This window comes from Myodes glareolus, chromosome 16 (assembly GCF_982192425.1).
Source record: "Myodes glareolus chromosome 16, mMyoGla1.1, whole genome shotgun sequence".
Taxonomy (NCBI): Eukaryota; Metazoa; Chordata; class Mammalia; order Rodentia; family Cricetidae; genus Myodes; species Myodes glareolus.
The window spans coordinates 33,668,307-33,688,819 of NC_142041.1; the positions used below are offsets into that span (position 1 = coordinate 33,668,307).

At 47.2% G+C, this 20,513-nt stretch overlaps 1 long non-coding RNA gene across 1 annotated transcript; it reads right to left on the reverse strand.

The window, feature by feature from the left end:
• Positions 1 to 584: 584 nt before the first annotated feature.
• LOC146891454 (uncharacterized) lies at positions 585 to 12,166 on the reverse strand. The gene is made up of 3 exons (XR_014997451.2): positions 11,707 to 12,166; positions 4,168 to 4,308; positions 585 to 764 (listed from the first exon to the last, which is right to left on the reverse strand). It is a non-coding gene; the product is annotated as an uncharacterized LOC146891454 (long non-coding RNA).
• Between the last annotated feature and the right edge of the window lie 8,347 nt (positions 12,167 to 20,513).

Here is a 20,513-nt window from a genome sequence, read left to right on the forward strand (position 1 = left end):
CAGAGACTTCAAAGGTCAGAGGCCCTGGCCCTCGGGAATAGAATGGCCTTTTTGGGCTTCCTAAGTACCCCTTGCTTTGCAGAGGGCCTTTTTCTCCTAGTGCCAGCTCTGTGTGTGTGTGTGTGTGTGTGTGTGTGTGTGTGTGTTTCCTCGCCCGCAGGAAATGCCTTGTTTCAACTGTTGATACTGTTACAGTGTTCGTGATTTCGCTGTTGCACCAAGAATTCCCCTGCCTTTTAACTGTTTAATTGGCAGGGGATATGAGCCCAATCAAGACCCCCAAGGCGACATCAGTACCATATGGGGACAGTGTTTCTGGGGGTGGCTCGTGGAGACAAATCCTCGAATCAGCTCTATGCTCTGACCCCACAGTTCTGGATCTGGGAATTTAGTTGAAGAAACTTAACTACTCCATCCCACAAGAAGTATCTCTCCATGCTGTTAGCCCTGGAAAACGAGAAGACACCGCCAAAAGGGGGCTGTGCTAAGGAAAATGAAGTACCTAATACTGCAGTATAGAGAATAAGGGGGACCTGCATTCGTTTATTAGAAAGAGGTCAAAGGGAAAGCAGAATATTTCCATATATGGCAGGGAGTTGTGTCAAATTCTGTCCCCATAGTGCGGATACTATGGTGTCGTTGCTGGTGGGAGTAGAATCATCATCAGCGTTTTGAGGATGCGTTTCCCCTCTCTTCACAGACGAGGGCCAGGCTCTTGTTCTGGTACCCCAGGGATACCTTGCTCTTGTGTTTTAGGTCCTGCCCTATTGAGAGAACAAGTTGAAGGCCGAGGGTGCAGCATGAGTGAAGCCCCAGGTTCTAACAAGAAAAAGTTAGAAAGAGGGAGAGAGGGGGATGGGCAGACAGTTGGGGGAGGGGGACAGACTGGGGGTGGAAGGACCGCTCCCTGGAAAGCGGCAAGCCTTCCAACACCTGGGAGGAAAGAGATCGTCCTTTCACGGGTGTGTTGTCCCGCGCTACCGTCTCGCCAGCAAGAACGACGCGGGGCACTTAGGATACTTCTGCAGTAAAGCTTTATGCGTCTTGAGAGGAAGAGCATCAGCTTCCAAAGCGGAGACCCCGAATGAGGGGAACCCAGCCCTTATAAAGGAAACAGTCCTCGCTTCTGACGTGTCACTCTTGGATTGGTCCACTGCCCATTATCCCAGATGATGCCTCGGGAGTAGGCAGGGACGCAGCGGTAGAGAGTTACCAAGCACGTGCGCTGGGATTAAAGGCGTGTGCTACATCACCTTGAACTCACAGAGATCTGCTTGTCTCTGCCTCCCAGGCGTTGGGACCAAAGGCGTATACTACCATGCCTTGAGGTCACAGAGGTCAATCTGCCTCTGCCGCCCAGGCATCAGGACTAAAGGCGTGTACCGCCACACCTTGGGGTCACAGGTCAATCTCTACCTTTGTTCCTAGAAGCAATGGAGAATGTGGTCCGGCCCTCCACAGTGTGTGTGGTGGGAGCCTGAATTCACATGTGGTAGGATGTGGCCTCGTGTGGAATCCCTGAGGACCAGGTTAGAAAGACCTCTAGAAGCTTCTTGCTACTCTTCTGAGGGCATCAGAACCCTCAGGCCTGTTATACTTGTGTAAGAAAAAGATTAGAGACAGAAACCCTGGGAAGGGAACATTAAGCCCTGGGTCTAGAGGTGCCTGCTCCGGGACGAATGGCAGCCTGGGAGGAAGTGAGCAGATCTGTTGCCAGCAGAGCTTTGACTGTGGAATCCAGGAACCCTGGACTCTGCCCAGGCAGACCCCGACATCTGGATTTTGATATGGACTTGAGCCCCAGAGCTATGGGAGGTTAATTTCCGGGCCAGATGTAAATACAGACCATTTGGCCTGTGTTCCTGGACTCAGTCCCTGCTTCAGAGGCATATGCCAAGACATGACTAACTAAAGGGCATGCCTTTATCTTTGAATTCTGTGCGGTACGGTGCAAGGGTTGTAGGCCTGGCCTTGTTGAGCTCCGCTCAGTGCCACAGAATCCAGTCAGCTGGAACTTCCTGCATCAAGAGCCTTAGACAGGGAAGTCTTAGAAATTTCCAGTCAGTCAGAGCGCTCCTGCCTGACTTTGGTCTCCTTTGATGACAGCGGCACAGGAGACAAGCCAGCTGCAACACCTTCTTAGTTCCCAACTTCACAAAAGCCGATCCTAGAGGAAGAAGGTGGTGGGGGACACGCCTGGGCCCTCTGCCTCTTGAAGCTCACTGTGAGCAGCAACACCAGTCTCTGATTCACAGATGGCACAGCTCTGCCATCCTCCTGGACTGCCCTTACCTTGGGCCAGCATAGGTGGCCCAGGAGGGCTCAGTGTAGCATCCCCAACAAGGCTGCAGGAACCCAAAGAGGCAGGTGGTATCTCTCCGGCTCTCCCTTCCCTTTAAGCCTCTCCCTGCCTCCACCACACCCCCTCTCCCCAAAAGGAGGCTAGCTGCCACTCTCTTCCCTAAACTCCTGTCTGTTCCCAGCCGAAGGCAATTTTGAGGGTTTTTGTTTTGTTTTCAGCAAGTCAAGGAACTGTGGTTTATTTTTCATGAGTCACGAGCGGGCTGATGGACGTAAGTGCATCAACTCCAGACCGCGTTGATTCAGAGTCCATGTGCCTTGCTCTGGGTAGCTATTTACCCAGCCACAATGAGACAATGGAATGGATGACAGAAGGACTGAGGAGAAGAGAAACCTCCCCTATGACCAAGCGGTCCCAGACGCCAGCCTGGGCCATTCCTCGCTCTGTATCTGGTGCGGAGATTGTGTTCTTCGTAGTCTCTGGCTTGGCTGCTGGGATTGTGGCTGGTGGAGTTCAACCCCGCTTGCTTTACGTGTCTGGGCGCTCTCCCTATTTCGTGCCTACTCCATCGCACACATTCACAGCCTCCTTGAGTTCCAGGGCTCTTCCTCATGGGAACAAGAATTGCCAAGCCTTTTTGACTCCGTTCTGTCGCTGAGGTCATGGCATAAGCTAAGCCTACTGATGGGATGCCTCATTTTGGAGGGTGTAGGCCATAAAGGGAGCAGAGGAAGTCTGGACTGGGCAGCAGCGAGGCAGTGAGGGATCTCCTAGCAGCAAGGGCTTGTGGTTCTGAGAAAACTCAAGGGAGAACTCTGGCTTCACTCCACTGAGCTCTCTAACCGGCCTAAGGTTGTGAGGCCTAAAACAGGACTCCATCCTCCTGTAAGACCTCAAGGTCCGAAACAAAGGTCTACTTTGTCAGTTCAGGAAGCCAGAGAAGAGAGTAAGGAAGAAGGCACAGCTTGCCCTAAGGGCATGGCGCAGAGACCTCCTGGAAGAAGGCCTTTATGCAACTTTGGCTGGAAAGCTGTCTCTCCTGTTTTTACTCTGCCTCACCCCAGGGGCTGAAGCTGCAGTGAAAAGTTTGGCTTACAAAAGAGACACCAACCGGGTCCTGAGGGCGTCTGGCACTCTAGCTCCTGCTTTCTCCCAAAGGGAGCTCACAGTGCAGGAAACCCTAACTCCAACAGCAAGGGGCTTGAGAGGTGGCTCAGCAGCTGCGAACACGCGTTTCTCTTGTGGATGGCCTAGGTTTGATTCTCAGCACCCACATGGTCATTCACAACCATTTGCATCTCATCTAACGCCCGCCAGACCTTGGCGGCACCAGGTATGTATGTGGTGTACATACTTACATACAAGCAAAATATTCATACATAGAATAAATAAATATCAACAAATAACCAAAACAAACAAACAAACTGATCTCAGAGCACCAGTCCTTTTCTAGACTGGACCTTCTCCAATGCCAACCCTGGGTACAGAGTCCATCAGAGGGCTGGAGAGATGGCTCAGTGGTTAAGAGCACTGACTGTTCTTCCGGAGGACCCAGGTTCAATTCCCAGCACCCACATGGCAGCTCACAACTGTCTGTAACTCCAGTTCCAGGAGACCTGGCACCCATGGTACAATACCAATGCACAGAAAAGAAGACAAAAATGTGTACCAAAACATTTTCTTAAAAAAAGTCAATCAGAGGGCTAGAGAGATGGTCCCACTGTTAGGAACACCGTGCGCATGCCTTTAATCCCAGCACTCGAGAGGCAAGAAGCAAGTCCAGCCTGGTCTATGAAACTACACAGAGAAAGAAACAGTCTTGAAAAACCAAAGGGGGTACAAATGAGTTAATCAGAGGACCATACCTTCCCAAGGGGACTTGGTGCTCAGGTGCCAGCTGCACTTGGTAGGAGGAGCAGGACTCATAACCTGTGGTCTGTTTTTCCCTGGAAGGAGGTCATCACTCCAGTGGCCAGAGTCTTACCCCCTCATGTTCACAGAACTTCCTGGGGGAGAAAGCACGCGCTTTACCAGGGCCTGGTCACTTCCAAGTGGCTTAGGAGGTAACAAGAAAGTTGTCAGTGTATAAAGAATATGGGCTTCAGAGACCACCGCATATACATGCAAAGACCTGGCTTACCACAAAGCTACCATGGGACTTTGGGAAAATGACTTTTTGCTGCTCTATCCAACTATCCCAGTTCACGTATTGAGAAAGCTGTCACCTTTTCTCTACTGTTCTGCTGTGCCACCTTTGTCATGAAACAATTGTCCATACGTGTGAGGAACTGCGTGTACAGACGTAGGCCACCATGCCAGCCTATGTTAATTCTTTGAGGTTTTTTGTTTTGTTTTATTTCTTGTTTTTTGAGATAAGGGTTCACTGTGTGATAGCCCTGGCTGTCCTGGAACTAGTTCTGTAGACCAGGTTGGCCACAAACTCACAGAGATCTGCCTGCCTCTGCCTCTTGAGTGCTGGGATGAAAGGTGTGAAGGGGTTTTTAAGTTTGTTTTATTTTTTGTTGTTATTTTCTGTTTTTTATTTTATATATATATATATATATATATATATATATATATATATATATATATATTAAATTTGTTTCTTTGTTCTCCTAGACAGTTTTGCTTCTACTTCCATGTCATATATAAATGATTGTATTTGTCTATATAATATCTACGGACCACAAATGAGAAAAATTATATGGCATTTGTCTTTCTGAAACTGGTTTAATTTTTTTTTGGGGGGGGGTTTCATTTTTCAAGACAGGGTTCCTCTGTAGCTTTGGAGCCTGTCCTGGTCTTGTAGACTAGGCTGGCCTCAAACCTCTGCCTCTTGAGTGCTGGAATTGAAGGCTTATGCCACCACTGCCTGGTGAAACTGGTTTAATTTGCTAATTCTCCTGTTGTAGCCTCTCTCCTTTAAAGGACATGACTGCATTCTTCATCCTGGCTGAAAAATATCCCTTTGTGTGTGTGTGTGTGTGTGTGTGTGTGAGAGAGAGAGAGAGAGAGAGAGAGAGAGAGAGAGTAAGAGAGAGATTATTCATTTTTTTCTGATGGGGTACTTAGTTGGTCCATAACTTAGTTTCCATGAGCAGCACCATATAAACGCTGGTGTGCAAGGATCTCTGTGATATTTCCATTGGATGTCTTCTTTAGGTATCCAGGAGTGGTCTAGCTAGGTGTGCAGTAGTGGGTCTATTTTTAGGTTTTGGTTTTTAACTTTTTATTTCCTCAATATTTACTCTTTATTGTTTTCTTTCCTTTCTTGAATGGATATGAGTGCTTTGACTTCAGGTGTACGTGCAATGAGTGTAGAGGCCCCAAGAAGGCATCAGATCCCCTGAAACTGGAATTACAGATGGCTGGGAGCTGCCATATAGGTTCCAGGAACTGAACCTGGGTCCTCTACAAGAGGGTAAGAGCTCTTAACTGCTTAGCCCCCTCTCTAGCTCTATTTTCAGTCTTTTGCTTATTTGTGCTTTTTGTTGTTGTTTGATTGAGACAGTATCTCTTGTAGCCAAGGTTGGTCTTGAACTTCCTATGTAGCCAAGGATAACCTTAAACAACTGATCTTCCTGTTTCTAACTCTCAGAGTGCTGGGATTATAGGTATATGACGCTATGCCTAGTTTTCTCCTTTTAGTTTTTTGAAAAACTTCCATACAGATTTCCAGGGGCTGAACTGGTATATGTAATAGGGCTCCAAACCTTAGCACAACTGACTCCATGATGGAAATGTCATTCAGGTTGTATAACTCCGCACATAGACAGCATCGCCTTCCAAAGCTGAAAACAAAGGCCCAATCCATCAAAGTCCATAGTTCTGGGAAAGTGTCTAAGTGTACTAGCCTGCTTTTTGGCTTCTGTAGTTCTGCTTCTGGCTAACTGTTCCTGTTAACTGAAGTACGTCAATCTGGGTCATGGTTTTTGTGCCTAAAAGTTCACCCTGAGAAAAGCTTGGGCTACACTGGGATCCCAAACACCCAGTGAAGTTGCCAGCTGGCTAATAGAGACTTTCTATTGACTTAAAGCCATGTCTGAGCAGTCTTCTCTGGTGAATGCCCACAAGTTTCACCCCACCAGCTGTGTGTAAAGGTTCCCCACATCCTCACCAACACTGCTTGCTGTTTTTTTAGTGACTGCCGTTCTGACTAGGATGAGAGAAAATCTCAACAGTTTTAATTTGCATTTCTCTGTCAGGTTGAGCGACTTGATTCTTATTCAGAAAGTTCCTGACTGCGTCTGTAACTTCTTTTCCCTGCTCCCCCTCCCGGTTCTCCCCCTCCCCCTCCGCAGAGTTTCAGGTTCTACTTTTAAGGATGTTTTGTATTTTCAAGTGAACTATTGCTACAATTTTAGTTAATCTGAGATATGAGCTTTTGAACTCAATAGTTCTTAGACTGACTCAGTGAAACTTTCTGGTCAGTGGCTAACCTCTGCCCCTGATTTGTTCAGGCTTACAGGCCATTTGAATGTCATCTTTTGATGGCCATCTGTTCACTAACCCATTTTGATTAGAGTGTTCGATTTTTTGTTTAGGTTTGGAGTTCCTTATATGTTCTAGGTATGAATCCTCTGTCAGATGTCCAGCTAGCAAAGATTTCCTCCTGACTAAACCTTGCCCCTAATGGTTTGGGTTTCAAAGTTCATAAAATAGAGGCTCCAAGAGATTCCACCGTAAGAGCACTGGCTTTTCCCTTTCCATTCCCTCCCCATCAGCCACTCCCACAATACTTCAGCCCATGGCTTGGATGGACAAACTGACATTTATGACTTTGTATGTAGAAAAGGCAGGGTCTTTTCCCCCTCTAATTTCAAGAATTAATACCTTTAGGACAGAATGGCTTCCCTGTATCCACTCTCTAAAAAAGGCTTCTCATTCAGTTTCATCTCTAAGTAGTGCCAGCACACCTTTAATCCCAGTTCTTGGGATGTGGAGGCAGGGGGATCAGGAGTTCAAGGCCATTCTTAGCCACATAGCCAGTTCCAGGCCAGCCAGGACTACATCAACAGTGAGATCCTGTCTTGAGAAACAAAATAAAACAAAACACCAAACGATAGCATGGGAACTCAGAAACTAACTTAGCCTTTTTGTTTTTGAGCCAGGCTTTCTATGTAAACCAGGTTGTACCGTAACTCTGCCTGCCTCTGCCACCCCCCGTTGCTGGAATTAAAGCAGTGTGCCGCCACGCCTGACTTATGAGGAACAACATTAAAGTCAGGCAGGGGACACCTTTGCTGATAGGTTTCAGGCAGTGACAGTTTTCAGGCAATAGGTCCCTGTCCTCGTCTATGGTGCCATTAAATTATTTTGAAAAGATAAAATATTCTGTACTTAGAACCAAATCATTAATTGTTTCTATTAACTCACCATTCCTCCAGTCAGATGTCAAATTTTAACCAAAATCTTCCTATTCCATCTCCCTTCCTTTCCCCTTTATCTTTTCCACCCCCAAATAATATACCAATAGCCCCAGATCACACATACGCTACACATATGTTAACAGGGGCAGTAAAGACAGACAGGGTGGCTCACACCTTTAATGCCAGCACTCTGGAGCAGAGGCAGTCAGATCTGTGTGAGCCAGTGCCAGCCTGTTCTACCTAGTGAGGTTTGAGTAAGCCAGGGCTTACATAGTAAAACCTTGTCAAAACAAACAAACGAACAAATGAATGTATGAACAAACAAACAAACAGGTAATGTCATTGGGAAGAAAACTGGGGGTCACTGGACATGTTCTTTGAAGAGTATGGTTTCCCACACACCCCATTCTGCAAGTTTAGTCCTTCATAGCAGGCCCTTTTCTTCGCTGTAAGTGTAGCGTGGGCTGTTTTGAAACCTTGTTTCCCTTGTGAATGTAAGCTACACAGCTTTGGACATCTTGAAGACATTTGAGCAGCTGGACAGAAACTATCTGGCGTCTCTTCTCTCCTCCCCTCCTCTCCTCTGTGCATTATTTTTCTTTTCTGTACTGGAGATTGAACCTAGCGCCTTGCTCACCCCAAGCCTACCTTCTACCACTAGGCCACACTCCCCCTTTTTCACTTTATTTTGAGACAGGGTCTTTCTCAGCTCCCAAGTTGGCCTTGAACTCACTCTATAGCTCAGGTGGTCCTTAATCCCCTTGCCTCAACCTCCCAAGTAGCTGGTGCTACCATCCTGTGCCCCCCCCCGGTCTGGTTACAAGGTTTTGCAGTGACCATATTCTCAAGCTCGCTTTATGGAGCCGAGACAAGCAGAGCCCCTTTCCCACTTGGAAGGCACAGTCAGAGGACAGGGCTGGTACTTCACAGGGGTGGGACTGCCACATCAACTTTTTCATGTAGAAGGATGGTCTCCTGTGGGCACCTGATGCCTTAGCAGCAACCAGGTGGGTCTTCCGGGGACTTGCCTACTTTGACGGGAGAACAGGTTCTCTGGAACCTATTCCTCCCATAACTGGCTCTATCTGCAAGCCCAAGGCTTGCAAAGGTTCCTCGTTTCTGGGTACTTTCTTCTTTGCTTTGCTCTCCTCTTCCTTGTTTTCTGAGCCAGGATGAGCTTGACTCTTGCCGCCCTTTGATCCAGCTGTCTGTCTCATGTTCTGCTTGCTGTCTTTGACTTGGAAGTTCAGCTGTGACGCCAGGCAATCCCAGTTCTTCTCTGGCTCCCGTGTGTTGTCCTTATTTTATTTTATTTTATTTTTTTTAAAATATTTATTTATTTACTATGTATACAATATTCTGTCTGTGTGTATGTCTGCAGGCCAGAAGAGGGCACCAGACCTCATCACAGATGGTTGTGAGCCACCATGTGGTTGCCGGGAATTGAACTCAGGACCTTTGGAAGAGCAGGCAATGTTCTTAACCACTGAGCCACCCTTCCATTTATGACTCAAGGACGACTATCCACCACCAATTCCGTCTCTTCTCCAACTGCGCCATGTTTTCACACCACAGCGTCAAGTGGGTTTTGTTTGCTTGCTTTTAGTGTAAAGGGTGGTGTTGTTCAGACCTGCACCCAGACCTAAGTACTGGAGGGGCTAGCACTGTGCTGCCAGCACCCTGTCTGACAAAGCCTGTGACCCCAGTGGCTGGGAGCAGAGAACGCATGAGTGTGTATATGTGTTGACGTGAGCCTGCCATGTCAAGGACCCCAGAGTCTCTCTCTTCAGACCCACGGAGGAACAGCAAAGCCTTTCAGAGACAAGGCTCAGAGGGAAATGGCAAACCCTTTCTTTGTGGTTCATGGGCCAACGTTGCCAGTATGTGTAGTACAGGCCCGCCACAACGTTTGCCTCTCTGGATGTGCACAGCTGAAGGCTGCTCCCCTCCAGAGACTGCACCTGCCAAGATAAGCTAACCCTGCCTCCCTGTTCGGCTGTGTAATAGCCCTGCCTCCCTGTTCAGCTGCACACAATCCTGACTCTGTTCAACTCTACATAATAAACATGTTGAGCTTTTGGGATACTGTGGTCGCTCCACCTGAGAGCCGAGACCACCCAATCCCAGCTTTCGGTCTGTGTTTCTGTCTCTGTCATTTCTTCATTCCCTTGACACCCCAGCCAGGGGATGAGGCACCCAGCTGAGCCCCTTGAAATCCTATTTGGATTTCCTCCCTGAATTTGTAGCTAGATGTCTTCTGTTTGGGGGAGTTCTCAGTCATTAGCCCTTGGATTGTGCTGCTCTTGCTTTGTCTCCCTGAGTGGCACTTGGACCACACGTGTGTAATTCCACACCTTCAAGGAACCATCTTTCTTTTGTACTGCCTTTCTGCACACAACTGATTGTTATTAAAGTTATTTTCTAATTCAGAAAGTCTCTCAGGCGGAGTGAACTGTAAATCTAACTGTGACTTACTGTTAACTTGTACTTTTTAATTCTAGAATTTCCACTTCAACTGCTTTTTAAGAATAATCTATTTAATTCTATGTGCATTGGTGTGAGGGTGTCAGATCCCCTGGAACTGGAGTTACACACAGCTGTGAGCCACCATGTGGTTTCTGGAGATCGAACCCGGGTCCTCTGGAAGAGCAACCAGTGCTCTTAATCGTTGAGCTATTTCTCCAGCCCCTACCAACTACTTTTTATTGTTCCCAAACCTTTACCGAAAAGCTGGGTCCTGCTTTTGAACACAGTAAACGGTTAAAGTCTATTTGTTACAATCCCACCATTTAGAGCTGCAATGGGGTTAGTTCTATTGCAGACAGTTTTTTTGCTGGGATTTTGCTCACGTTGTTTGTCTGTTCGGGGGGAGACATTACATTTGCAAAACACCATAATTTCTGTGAGGGGGAAAAAAAGCAAAAAAAAAATGTAGCAAAAAAAATGTAGCAATAATTTGAGACCTCTGATATCTTCTTTCAGAAAGCGTCTAGGTTTGGAATGACTGGCGTAACCAGAAACTTTACTCGACTTCAGGGACTGAGTTGGGTGATGTGGCACACAGCTGGGATCCCAAGACTTCAGGAGGGTGAGGCAAGCAGATGAATCTAAGCTACCTACTGAGGGGCTGCCACAAACCAAACCAAAGTCAAAACAAATCCAGCTCAGAGACCGAGGTGATTTGGAGCTGATCCTTGACAGGGCTGTTTACCTTTCATTCACAGACACACACACCCCACTTCTAAATTTTCTTTCTTTTTTCTTTTCTTTTTTTTTTAAGACAGGAGTCTTGAGGTAGATTAAAAGTCAGGGAAAATTAAAGAAACGGAAAAATGAAGAGTCCCGCACTCTGAGAGTCTGACTGAAGCCTGTCAGCACCAAGAATCAGGAATTGCAGCCCCGTTAACAGATCCGTCCTCTACAAGATGGGGCACCGGGAAGGCTGCTGATGCACTGGGGTGACTTTTGGGGCAGGTTCCAGGGAGAGACAGACAAAGAGAGGCCCCAGCAAGTCAACCAGGGGCTGAGACAGCAGGGAGTTCTTGAGAGGACCCCTAGCGAGGTAGGCGAGGAGAGCTTTGCGGGTAGAGTACGTGGAGGAGAGAAACGGACGACTATTTATGGGTGACGGGAGCCAGCAGAAGCAAATGAACCATGCCATGAGTGATAAGGCTTTTTTTCCGGGGTGGAGGGAGGTCATGTCTATTCTGGGTTTTGATATCAAGTATGAGCAGGAACAGAGTGAAACTACTGAACTGGACCACTGCAGAGGTAGAAGGAAAGGTTTACCGGGGATCAAACTGCCAAGGCGTTTTCTCATGGGGCGTAGAGCGAAGTCAAATGGCAGAAGAGCAAGTGGATTATATACGCCGGTCGCGGGGTGGGGGCTTTGTGCGCAAACAGGCTGTTTGGACCAACTAGGAACCAGCCGCTCTGGCCAGCAGGAGTCTACCTCAGGGGAGGATTACGGGAGATTCCGGTAAACAGAAACCCTCCTTACAAAGAGATCCGCTTTTCTGTTAAACAGAAACTTACCTTTAGGTGTCTGTTTACTCAACCATTGGCGTTCTGTTTCAGACCAAGTCACCGACAGCACTGCCAGTTTAGGGAGCTTTTTTGGACCTAACAACCCCCTCACCTGTCTTCCTTTACCTTCTGAAGGTCAGCCTTTTAGTATCTCAGCCAAAGAGAAGGCCATTAGCACCCATTCTGGCAATTCAAAACTCCAATCCCTGTTCTGTTAAAACAAAACAAAACAAAAGGGGGAAACACGTCATTTTCTTGGCTGGCTGTTGTAGCTGGCGTTAGTTGTCCAGATCCGTCAGGGAGAAAGGAGTCCTAACATCCAGTCACTGATTTCTACGCCTTCAGGTTGATATTTTCTTATTCTCCAGTTGTCTTTCTGGAGCCGAATTGTAGGAGGTTAAATTCCCCTTGATGTTCTGAGCCTCGCTTTTCTGTAGTGGAGGACTCACATCTGTTGATTGGCTTTGGTGGCGTGGAGGCCATCAGTGACCTTGACATGACAAGGCTCTGGAATGCTGCTGGGACAGGGTAGAGTAATTTAAGGGGCAAAGTAGAAGAAAACAGCAGTGACGGAAATGCTAAAAGTTTGGTTACGAAAGAAAACAAAGAAATGGGGTTGGAAATATGAAGTAGGATGGTGGGGATCAAAGAATTCCACGCAGGAAAGAGTCCAGTGCATGTCCACACAGTGTTGAACTTTTTTTTTTTTTCCCTTTATGAGACAGGTTTTCTCTGTGTAGCCCTGGCTGTCCTGGAACTCACTCTATAGACCAGACTGGTCTCGAACTCATGATCCACCTGCCTCTTCCTTCTTCAGCAAATCCTACTGGTGAAATCCACCACAACCAGCTTGTTACACATTTTTTGTTGTTGTTGTTTTCTTTTTCTTTTCTTTTCTTATTTATTTATTTATTATTTTTTATTTATTTATTTATTTATTTTGAGACGGGGGTTTCTCTGTAGCTTTGGAGCCTGTCCCGGAACTAGCTCTTGTAGACCAGGCTGGCCTTGAACTCACAGAGATCCACCTGCCTCTGCCTCTGCCTCTGCCTCCCGAATGCTGGGATTAGAGGCTTTGTTGAACATTTTTAATCTCCACAATAGCTGCGTTTTCCCTCAGCTTTCTATGCCAGTCTCACAGTAGGTTCTCTTCTTAGCGTAAGAGGGAGCCCATGAATTCACTCACTAGTCAGCTTTTCTTATCAAATCCCTAGACACTTCCCTTTCTTCTCCTCACTCTGGTCAGACATCTGCCCTAGAGCAAGCCCCTTCCTCTAGCCTGATCAGATGTTCCGGTTCGCATTTCCTATCCCCAGGGCTACTGGTGTCCAGCCCTTCCACATCAAGCTGCCATATTTATTGTGTGTTAGGAACTATTCTCCGAGCTGGGAGCTCTAAAATGGCAATTTAAACATGTCACCTCCCTCTTAGCAGTACCCACTGCCCATCACCTCCCTCTTAGCAGTACCCACTCCCTATCACCATTTTCCTTTGGTCAAAAGCTTAATTTCTTCTTTAAAATTTTATTATTTTTATCTTCTGTGTATGAGTGTTTTGCCTGCATATATATTTGTGCATCACATGCATGGCTGATGCTCACAGAGTCCAAAAGAGGACTTTCGAGCCTCTGGAACTGGGGTTACAGACAGTTAAGAGCCGCTATGTGGGTGCTGGGAACTGAATCCCTGGTCTTCTGCAAGATCAATAATGCTCTTTACCCCAGTCATCCCTTCAGTCCTAAAGGACAAGTTAACCTTCGCTTCCACCTCACTCCTCACAGCCTTGATCCCCCTTCCTGGCATACTGCTTTGTGACATAAGGCTGGCTTGTTGGGTTAAAAATGATTTGGGCTGGGCAGTGGTGGAGCAAGCATTTGCGAGGCAGAGGCAAGTGGATCTCTGTGAGTTCAAGGCCAGCCTGGTCTACAGAATGAGTTCCAGGACAGGCTCCAAAGCTACACAGAGAAACTGTCTCAAAAAACAAATGGAAAAAAATGATTCCGTTGGGGAAGATAGAGGCTCTGATTGTTCAAGATCATTCAGTCCAGCCCAGCTCTCTTGATGTTCCCTGGGCTAAGCAAAGGCTGTTTCTTGTGGCTGAGAGGCCCTGGGGCATCATTTGAAGTGGAACACCAGTTCTAGGAAGATAAGAGTGTTAGCAGGCATCTTGCCCTGGTAAGCCAGTGCTGTGCTGTGCCAAGGCCTTTATTTCTGAGTTGGGAGAGGCTTCAGGTTTCTGCCTTTTCCCCTAAGAACTGTGGATGTGCCATGTGGACACCACAGTAGCCAGAGACAACATGAAAAACAATACCCGGGCGGGGGGAGGGGAGATCTAACTCACTTAAGTCACCACAGGACTGTGGTGAGTGACTCAAAGTTTGTGTGTCATATGACTGCATGTCTCTACATAATGTGCTTCATGTCTGTCCCTGTGTGTGCCTCCCTCTGTTGTATGCTGGCAGAGAAAAGAGGGGACAGTCCTGGAACTGTGAATTTATGAGTTCCATCCTGTGCTGCGTGCCTGAACGCACCTGCAGGTCTCTGGATTCTGTCTGGGAATACCCCATGTGCGGGTTTCTGTCCCTCATTTCCAGGATTTCCTCCAGTCTAAGGCCTTCCCCCCACTTTAGACACTCTCTTCATGTTTCAGCTCCTGTCATGAATAAGAATGGTTCCAATGTTTTAGGCTGCAATACACTTCGGTTCTTTCTTACTCTGAATAAGCCTGTCTTCCACCTCAGAGACCCCCATCCCCTTACAGCCCAATAAGTCCCTCCTGGCTCCCTTTTAATGTCCCTACCTGCACCTCTGGCTGTACCCAAAAGGCAGAGAAGCCTAAAATGCACCAGCTTTAGCCGTGCTGGGGGATTTCTCAGGCTGATCCAAGCTGCTTTTCTTCTTCCCTTATTTACAGTTATTCCTTTTTCAGCCACAGCATCTTTCCTCACCCCAAAATCTTGCCTTGAACTACCTCACAGATAAAGCCTTGAGGTTAAAGGGTGTGAACTTCCCCTATTTCCTGCCCCTCCCACCTCCAACTTTGTCTGTAAACCTGCGGCACCCTTCTTTAATGTTGTCTTTCTTCCCGTCCAAGGCTATATTCTACAGAAACAGCCCTATTCCGGAGGAGGTGGACCATGGGGATTGGGGTGGGGAGATAGCCCAATGGTAGATCACTTCCCTACACTCAAGAGGCCTAGAGTTCAGTACCCAGCATATACTTCAACACACACACACAATCCACCTCAGTCAACCCTTTCTTAATAAAAGAGAATCTCAACCCAAGCCAGTTATTATGATCATAGGTGGAGAGGAATGATGGACATTGAACCCAGGTTTTGTGCAACGGTAACCTAGTGCTCCATCCTCCCCAAACAAGTCGTACAACTAGGGTGCCCAACGCTAGACCACTTCTAAGACTAGCTAGATCGTGGGGTGCCACTTAGACAACCTGTCACTTCTGTCTCACTTTCCACATCTGTAAAACAGGATGTTAATATTCCCTACCACAATGTCTTCATGAGGAGAAAAGGCAGTCGGAAACCTAGAAAGCGTCCCTGGCGGCTCTGGCGTCCCTCTTGTCCTTTAGTGAGAGTCTTACTCTTCTCACTGCAGCTTCCTAATCATGGTACAGAAAGGGAAAGCCCACAGCTCAGCTTGGCAGACCAGTTAGAACCAGGATGTTGTGCTGTTACGTTTTTTATTATTATTGTTATTCTATTTTATGTTTATGAATTTGTACCACCTACCTGTAAGCCTGCTGAGGTCAAAAGAGGTGTCAGATCTTCCGACACTGAAGATCCCAGAGAGTTAGCCACCGTGTGGGTACTGGGAACTGAAGCCCAGTCTTGATCAAGAGCAGACAGTGCTCTAAACCCCTGAGCCATCTCTCCAGCCTTTGCTGTCACTTCATAATAACCACGAAAGAAAATCCGGTCAGGTTACCTTGAGTCAGTGTCTGCCCCGGGCCATTTAAATACCATGGGAAAAGGAATACCTGGTAAAACGTGGTTTCCACGGCCCACTCCTGGATGTGGTTGGATGGGCACAGGGATAAAGGGGAATTATGATGAGGCAGGATAAAAAAAGTAGGGACTCTTTTTTTCTCCTAGCAACCTGCCTTTCCAGTTCTCTCAAGGAACAGATGCCTGAGGTCTCCAGGAAGGCAGTTAAGCTGACACCTCTCCACCCACACCTCCTGCTGAGCGTGAGCCCGCCAACTCCCAACTCTCCTCCTCCCCACCTTGTCCCGTGCCCGCAGAAAGCAGCCAGACATACCCAGAGCCTGGGATGTTTGGGTGGAAGCTTCACTCTAGTCCCTGGCATCCATGTATCCAAAGAGAAAAGCCCCTCCCCCATCTCTCTCCATAGCCTGCTAAATCTCAGAAAGCCCGCCAAATGATGACCCCCCCCCAAGATGCTCAAAACCGCTCCCACAGGGTAAACTGCTGCACCCCCAAAAAGCAGACACGTGTTTTCCAGTCTTCCTTTCCCATCTCTTCTCTGGGGGACTGGGAGGCCATCCTTGAGCGCTGTATCCATTAAAACCGGGCTTTTCTGATTCGGTTTGAGGTCTGATTTGGATTATTGCATCAGTGGAGAGGTTTACCTGGGTACAGAAAGTTTCAGGGACTTTTAGGGAGGGCACTAGCAAGGAAAAGGACTCGAACTTCAGTACAGAGGTGGTCAGGAAAGCTTCAAGGATACCGTCAAGGATACAATGCTCCTTTCCCGGACGTATCTAAGCGTTTAAGAACAACAAATGAACAGTTTGCCTTCAGCCAGGCGTGTGGGCCTGTGAGTTTACAGCGGGCAGTCCTCCCTTATCCCTGAAATCCGAACAATGTAAAAGTCACCTGACAGTTTCATCCATGAAAAGAAATTCTCTAAGATAAGAAAAACAATCGAATGAGCGCTTCCTTTTCTTTTTTATTTTATTTTTTAAAAAACTATTTATCTATGGTGGGTATAATAGTGGCGCATGCCTTTAATCCCAGCAATTGGGAGGCAGGGGTAGGTGGAGCTCTATGAGTTCGATGTCAGTCTGATCTACAGAGTGAATTTCAGGACAGGCACAGCTAGCTACATATTGAGACTCTGTCTCAAAACCAAAACAAAACTCAAATAGAAAGATAGATTGATTTATTTATTGGTTTTTTTGAGACAGGGTTTCTCTGTAGCTTCAGAGCCTGTCTTGGAACTTGCTCTGTATATCAGGCTGGCCTTAAATTCACAGAGATCCGTCTGTCTCTGCCTTCCAAGTGCTGGGATCAAAGGTGTGAGTCACCACCACCCCGCAATTTAATGGTTTTATTTCGTTTTATTTTTTATGTATGAGTGTTTTGACTGCATGTATGTCTGTGCATCAAGTGTGTGCCTGATGTCCACGTAGGCTGGAAGAGGATTTTGGGTTCCCTGGAACTATAGTTACAGTCGGTTGTGAGTCACCGTGTAGATGCTGGGAATCTAACTCCTGAAATAGTAGCTAATGCTTTTAACAACTGAGTTATCTCTCCTGCTCTGTTGCGTTTGTTTTGCTCTGATTGGTTTTGTTTTTAGAGAGAGGTGTCTTGGTGTGTAGCACAGGCTAGCCTTGAACTTGCTGTAATCCTTCTATCTCAATTTCCCAAGTTCTGTCATGATAATTACAAGCTACCACGCTCCCTCTAGCTGGAGTGTGGCTCCTGGGGGGCACCCAGGCTTACTGCAGTTACAAAAGCTTAATGAACACATAGAAATGAAAATGTGTGGGCTAGAGGGAGCGGCCAGTCTGAGATACATAAGACACTGTCTCAAATAAAAGAAAAAGCCACGAAACACATAAATTGCTATTATTGAGATGCTTAAGCCCCCCCATCTCTTTTTCTTCCTGCACTTCAGACTTAAACATACACTTGAGTTTTTAATCTTTTCAATAGCTCCAACTTTTCTTCAAACCGACTTATTCTGATAATCTCTGGTAGAAAACCAAGGCAAACCAAACCAACCAACCATACAAACAAAAGCAATCCAACAAAATAAAACAAACACCAACAAAAGCATCCCAGTTTCGTCTGAGTGGAGGCTGCAAGAGAAGTCAGTAGGCTACAGGTGGCAGCCTTGGGCTGTGTGTCCTCCACTGCTGCTGCTGCTGAGCTTGCCAGAGAGACAGAGAAGTCGGACTGTTCTGTGGGCAGGGCAGTCGAGGAACGAGCAAGGGTGGAACCTCTCCCTCACCGAGCCGAGGGACAGCGAGGAATTTTGGATGTGTAAGTTTAGAACTAATTTGGTGCCCCAGAGTCCCTCGAGACTGTAGGAAAATAATTTGGGGAAGAGGGCCAAAGGTGCCATCTATAAGACAATCCTGGGAAATCCCGTAGTGTAAGTACAAGAAGGTGCGGGGGGAGGGGGGGGCTCCTTGTGACCTGGCCCTGGAGATACTGTTTGCTCAGACCCCAGATCAAAGGAGTGCAGAGGGAAAGCTCTGGAAAGCACAAGTGCCCGCAAGTCCTGGTGGAGTAACTAGCCTCACACTCCAGCCCCAGCAAGAACGTTTTCTGTGGACGTAGAGGAGGCGCCGGCCACATCCTTCATGTGGCTTTTGTGTCGCAGGGCAGAAGCGGCCAATGGGACACACATAGTGATTTTGGGGGCCAAGACAAAGTAGAGGATTACAGGAGGACCAGTCAGCCACCGCCTGCTGACAGGACCAGGATGCAAGCTGTGTTCAAGAGCAGCGGCTTAGTAACCGGGATAGCGTTCCCTCACTCCGGAACCAGCCAGTCTAGACCTTTTCTTACTTACGCTACTCATTTTCTCTTTATGAAAAAAAGTAAAAAGAAAAAAGAAAAAAAAGCCAGGCAGTGGTGGCACACGCCTTTAATCCTAACACTCAGGAAGCAGAGGCAGGTGGATCTCTGAGTTTGAGGCCAGCCTGCTACAGAGCGAGTTCAAGTACAACCAGGGCTACACAGAGAAACCCTGCTTCGATAAAACAAAAAACGAAAGGAAAGATAGGAAGGAAGGAGGAAGAAAGAAAGACAACAGAAAAGCTTTGACTTCTTTTCAAAAATTAAAGAAAAAGATTATGTTTTTAAATTATGTATAGGTGTGTGTGGTAGTTTGAACGAAAAGGACCAACATAGGCTCATAGGAAGTGACACTATTTGAGAGAATCAGGATGTGTGGCCTTGTTGGAGGAAATGTGTCCTTGGGATGAGTTGTCTCTTCCTGCTGCCTGCTGATCCAGATGTAGAACTCTCAGTCACCTCTCCTGCACCGTGTCTGCCTGCCTGCCACCATGGACTGAACACCTGAAACTGTGAGCCAGCCCCAATTAAATGTTCTCCATTGTAAGAGTTACCGTGGTCATGTTGTCTCACAGCAACAAAGCCCTAACTAAGACTGTGTGCCTTTCTCTCTCTCTCTCTCTCTCTCTCTCTCTCTGTGTGTGTGTGTGTGTGTACGCGCGTGCATATGAATGTAGGTGCCCTCAGGAGGTCAGAGGCATCAGATACCCTGGAGCCCAATGGTTACAGATGGTGGTGAGGGGCTTTGTGGGTGCTGGGTATTGAACCTGCGTCCTCTGGAGGAGCATGCAGGTGCTCTTAAGTGCTGAGTGATCTTCACACCCCCAGAGGTGTGACAAATTACTGAATGATGATAATACATTCCTCTTTGGTGTTTCCTATATGCCAGATAGGTTTTACATGTTTTATACATAACAATTCATTTAATGCTTAGATTTTTTTGTTGTTGTTTGTTTTGGTTTGGTTTTGGTTTTTCGAAAGAGGGTTTCTCTTTATAGCCCTGATTATCATTGAACTAGCTCTGTAGTTCAAGATGGCCTCGAACTCACAGAGATCTGCTTACCCCTGCCTCTCAAGTGCTAGGATTAAAGGTGTGTGCCACCGCTACCCGGCTGATTCTCAGGAATTTTGAGATCCTTATTTTACAGATAAGGAAAGAGAAACTCCTAAAGTCACAGCCTGGGATCTCCAGCTAGGCCACTCTCGGTGATGCTGCTCCAGGTAAGAGCTGTGTTGACTAGTTAGACTCCTTCGGAAGATATAGTCTCCTTTAAGCTAGATCATGGTAGAACGTATTCTCAAGGGTGGAAATAGGGCTAGAAGAGGTAGAAGCTACTGAAGTCTAAGAATAGGCATCGTGAGGCAAACGGCCTTTCATTTGTTTGGCTTGGTTTTTTGAGACAGAATCTCCCTATGTAACTCTGGCTGCCCTAGAGTTCTCTTTGTAGACCAGGTTGACCTGGAACTCACAGAGTTCCACTCGACTGCTGGCATTAAAGGGGTACAGTACTAGCAGAGGAGCTCTTAGAGGCCTGGGAAATGAGATTCTCTAAGAGTTCAGTGTGTTCCGGTATTTTTGGCAGCAAGAAGGAACAAGGCTCCTCTCCCATATGTCTCTGTCAACATACAATATCACGTGTCTTCTCCTCCCCTTCCAGTGCACACACAGGCTTTATCCCCTCAACTGCACCTTTTCTCTTGGCTAAAGCTGCCTCAGGCCTCAGGACCTGTTCCCAAGTCCCTTGATGTCCCTGCTGCCTCCAACTGCCCAACTTTCAAAGCCCGATAAAGAGATGAACTCGGTTTGTGATCGTCAACCCGCGCAGGCAGTGAGAAGCTGGCCAGCTTGTGGTTCATCTGCTCTTGGATCTGGTGTCTGTACCACTTGTTCAACAGGTTGGGCCCGACTTGATGTTAGAAATCACAAGGTATAAAGCACCGTCGCCAGTGATGAGAAGACCACACCTTCTCAGGCACTCGCTCAGCCACAGCACCACCTGGTAGACATGCAGATGAACTATGCATGTCC